We start from the raw sequence: 4,919 nt of genomic DNA, 5'->3' as shown, positions 1-4,919 counted from the left end.
TCGTAACTTCACTGCGTCGGTCCGGCGTACGTTCGGGAATTCACATATTTTGCTAATTTGCATACTCGATCGGGAAAACGACGTCCGCGACACCTAGCGGCGGAAAAAAAAATTGCATTTAAGATCCGACAGCGTAAGAGCCTTACGCCTGTCGGATCTAATGGTTATCTATGCGTAACTGATTCTATGAATCAGGCGCCTAGATACGACGGGCGGACTCAGAGATACGACGGCATATCAGGCGATACGCCGGCGTATCTCTTTTGAGAATCTGGCCCTTAATGTCTACATTTACACTCTTGGTAACTCTTGGATATGAGGCAGCTTTTGGAGGACTTGGTTCGGTTCCCCCTGGGCCGCCAACATCTCAGTCACTTTTTTACAGGTGTCAGCTGCTTTGTTTGATCGATGTATTGTCGTTTGACATTAAGTAATTGATTATGTTGTGAAGTTTAGAGGCTGGTATGTTTTTGAGGCGTGTGTTGGACCGGCTATGAGGAGAGGTTGGAGGCCGGTATGTTTTTGAGGCTTGTTTTATTATATATAGTACAGTGTTATATATTGTAGATACGTTTGTATATGTTGTGGAGGTGTGTCTAATTATTTGGGTGTGTTTTGGATTGATTATATATATATATATATATTGTAGTTTAGGTTAAGTTTGGATTTCTTCTGGAGGTGCTTTGAGTGGACATAACTGATTTACCCCACTCAGTGGGGGCGGGCCTTAGAGAACAGAGGCCGCATATGGGCAGCACAAAGGCTTAGGGGTTTGCCTTGCAGCACTGGGGTCCTTGGTTCAAATCCTGACCAGGACACTATCTGCATGGAGTTTGCATGTTCTCCCTGTGCTTGTGTGGGTTTCCTCCGGGTACTCCGGTTTCCTCCCACACTACAAAGACATGCTACCTTGCGTTGGTGGTGCAGTGGTGAGCATAGCTGCCTTCCAAGCAGCTGACCCGGGTTCGGTTCCCGGCCAACGCCATCTCCAATACTTGGAGTCCTCAGAGAGAAAAGTGCAATACAAGGTCAATGCTGAGCATATATTACCGGTGGAATAAAGAATCTGAGTACCCAGCAACTGATAGAAGACACTTAGGCTGCAATCAAACCTAGGCATTCCGCATCATGGGTGTAATTACTGCAATTCCCGAATCGCCACAAAACACGCGACACACTTGTGATCCTGTGACTTTCAATGGTACCCCAATAATGGGACAATATTGTCATCTGACAAATTGTGCAAACAAAATCATGGGACGTCTGTTTCCCAAAAGCAGTCCTGCGATATGTCAGGTGACAATTGTGGCAAAATCACACCTCGATTGGGGTGTTTTAAAAAATAAAGGGATCACAAGCGCGTCCCTCATTTTGCAGCAATTCGGGAATCCAGAACACCGAGGTGGGACCAGAACCTCGCCGTGTCCATTGTACGACAAGAAATTCCTGCACAGACGTCCCTCCAGCAGGAATATGACACCCATACTCCCCCCAGCAGGAATATTACACAGATACTGCCCAGCAGGAATATTACACCCATACTCCACTCAACAGGAATATTACACCCATACTCCCCCCCCCCCCCCAGCAAGAAAATTACACCCATACCTCCCCCCCAGCAGGAATATTACACCCATACTCTCCCCCCCAGCAGGAATATTATACCCATACTCCCCCCGGCACATGTCGCACCTCTATATCTGGGTATATACGGAACATAGTATATAGCAGGCATGTCCAAAATCCGGCCCGCGGGCCGAATGCAGCCCTTGTTTGGACTTGTTGGACATACGTTCGACTCGAACACAAAGCTCATCCCTAATCTTGATGTAGCTTCTAGCTCTCAGGTGAGCGCCCCAGACACCACGAAAGGGGTCGCTTGATCCTGATGTAGCTTCTAGCTCTCAGGTGAGCACCCAAGACACCACCGAGAAGGGGTCGCTTGATCCTGATGTAGCTTCTAGCTCACAGATGTGCGCCCCAGACACCACCGAGAAGGGGTCGTTTGATCCTGATGTAGCTTCTAGCTCTCAGATGAGCGCCCCAGACACCACCGAGAAGGGGTCGCTTGATCCTGATGTAGCTTCTAGCTCTCAGGTGTGCGCCCCAGACACCACCGAGAAGGGGTCGCTTGATCCTGATGTAGCTTCTAGCTCTCAGGTGAGTTCCCCAGACATCACTGAGAAGGTGCTTAGCATGTACGCCATTCAGTTGCAGCATGGATTTATTTATAGTGAAAGCAACAGCGTTTGCTCCCACGATACATAAAGCCGTGACTTCAACGCTGTAGGCGGTGATTTCACCACCACAGTTAAAAAAAAGAGCATATATCAACGCTGTATCTTGGCATAGGCCAACAAGGCCCAGGCCTAAGGCAGCACTTTGCAGGGGGGAGGAGCTTCTGAAGGAAAATAAGTGGAATATTCTGCAATGGCTGAGTCAATCACCTGATCTCAACCCAATTGAGGATTTTACTTGCTGAAGACAAAACTAAAGGCAGAAAGACCCACAAAGAACAACTGAAGAGAGCTGCAGTTAGAGCCTGGCAAAGCATCAGAAAGCCAGTCTTTGGTAAGGTCCATGGGTTCCAGACTTCAGGCACTCATTGCCAGTAAGACCCCTTTTCACACTGGGTCATTTTGCATGCACTATTGCGTTAAAAATAGCGCCTACAAACCGACCCTAAACAGCTGCTGCTGTGTCTCCATTGTGAAACCCCCAAGAGCTTTCAACCTGGAGCGGTGCGCTACCAGGACAGGGGAAAAAAAGTCCTGCTAGCTGCATCTTTGGAGCGGTGTGTATACTGCTCCTCCACTGCTCCCGCCCATTGAAATCAATGGGACAGCGCGGCTATAGCGCCGGCAATGCGCCTCTGGAGAGGCGCATTGCGGGTGGTTTTAACCCTTTCTTGGCCACTAGCGGGGGGGGGTAAAACCGCCCCACTAGTGGCCGAATAGTGACACGAAATTAGCGGTAAAACACTGCTAAAAATAACGTCGCTTTACCGCCACCGCACCTCCCAGCCCAGTGTGAAAGGGGCCTTAAAGGGGTTGTAAGGGTAAAAAAAAAATTCCCTAAATAGCTTCCTTTGCCTTAGTGCAGTCCTCCTTCACTTACCTCATCCTTCCATTTTGCTTTTAAATGTAATTTCTTCTGAGAAATCCTCATTTCCTGTTCTTCTGTCTGTAACTCCACACAGTAATGCAAGGCTTTCTCCCTGGTGTGGAGTGTCGTGCTCGCCCCCTCCCTTGGACTACAGGAGAGTCAGGACGCTCTCTAGGTTGCAGATAGAGAAAGGAGCTATGTGTTAGTGGGCATCCTGACTCTCATGTAGTCCAAGGGAGGGGGCGAGCACGACACTCCACACCAGGGAGAAAGCCTTGCATTACTGTGTGGAGTTACAGACAGAAGAACAGGAAGTGAGGATTTCTCAGAAGAAATAAGGACATTTAAAAGCAAAATGGAAGGATGAGGTAAGTGAAGGAGGACTGCACTAAGGTAAAGGAAGCTATTTAGGGAAAAAATGTCCTTTACAACCCCTTTAAGGATTCTCAAAATATTAAAAATGAACATTTTATTTATGATTATATTCATTTGTCCAATTACATTTGAGACCCTGAAAATGGGGAGACTGTGTATAAAAGTGGTTGAAGTTGCTAAAATTTGTACTTGATATTCATGTCCAACCCCTTGAATGAAAGCTGAAAGTCTGCACTTCAAATTCATTTGGATTGGTTCGTTTTTTTAATTTTATTCTGGTAACACACAGAGCTAAACGTATGAAAACTGTGCCTGTGTACAAATACATACAGTTTTGGTCTCATCACTCCAAATGACTTCAAAGTATATATAAAATAATATGCAAAGTGTTTGGAGGGAAGCTTCAGAATGGCAAAGATGTTTTTATTACAAATTATGTAAGCAGACTGTTCAAGTGGCATTGGCTTGTAATAAATGTAATTGGCCACAAGATGGCGCTCAGTGATTCCTTTTGGCTGCTTTCTTTAGCTAGAAAATTTTAGACACTTTTTATACTATAATAACAAACATCTTTATTATGTATTCATTCATCAATGATATGACAGCATCACATGCTTGTTTTATATACAGTAAAACCTTGGATTGAGAGTAACTTGGTTTGAGAGCGTTTTGCAAGACAAGCAAAGCATTTTAATACATTTTGCCTTGCTATACAAGCAATGTCTTGATATAAGAGTAGCGTTGTGTCACAACTGAGTATAAAAGAGAAGAGAGGAGCCTCTAAGTGTAGCAATATGGTTACATTTAAAGTGGAAGTAAACCCTCCTATTGTTTTCAGCCAAGGAAGCGGCCATCTTGACCTCTGTTTAATCTGCAACTGCCATGATGCTGTACAAGTGACCTGTTATGAAACCAGCCATTGGATGGTTTGGCAGTTTGGTTGAGAGCACAAACAAATGTGACAGCTAGCATTTCCGGCATGCCGGGAATGTTAACTGTTTTGTAACTATCAAATTGAAGGGTTTACTTCCACTTTAATGAAGGTACAACATTTAGAAACATATTGCTACAGAGGCGCCTCTCTTCTCTTTTATACTCTGGAGCTCCTGCTGGATTTTGCTTCTAATCCCCTTGCGAAGGTTTCCATTTGTGGATGGACATTTAATGGTTACACAACTTATCACATTACCAGGCCTGCCATCAGGGGGGAGGGGGAGGGAGTACACCTGTAAGGGGCCCGGATGGCAACCCCCTTTCTTTTATTTTTTATATAAAAAATTTTTTTTTTTTATATATATAGATTTTTTTTTTTTTTTATTAAAGAGCCCAGAGGTCCCCGGATTGCAACCCGCCGGCTTCTCAATTTGCGGCAGCCCCCTGCTTCTGAATTTGAGGCGGCAGCACCCCTTTCGCCACCGATAAGAACGATCAAGCGGCAG

The 4,919-nt window shown here is 45.5% G+C and overlaps 1 non-coding gene across 1 annotated transcript; it reads left to right on the top strand.

The window, feature by feature from the left end:
• The first annotated feature begins 912 nt into the window (after positions 1-912).
• On the top strand, positions 913-984 carry TRNAG-UCC. Its single transcript has one exon. It is a non-coding gene; the product is annotated as a tRNA-Gly (tRNA).
• The last annotated feature ends 3,935 nt before the right edge of the window (positions 985-4,919 follow it).

Source organism: Rana temporaria, chromosome 3 (assembly GCF_905171775.1).
Source record: "Rana temporaria chromosome 3, aRanTem1.1, whole genome shotgun sequence".
NCBI classification, from domain to species: domain Eukaryota; kingdom Metazoa; phylum Chordata; class Amphibia; order Anura; family Ranidae; genus Rana; species Rana temporaria.
This window is presented reverse-complemented; position numbering and strand designations above follow the sequence as displayed.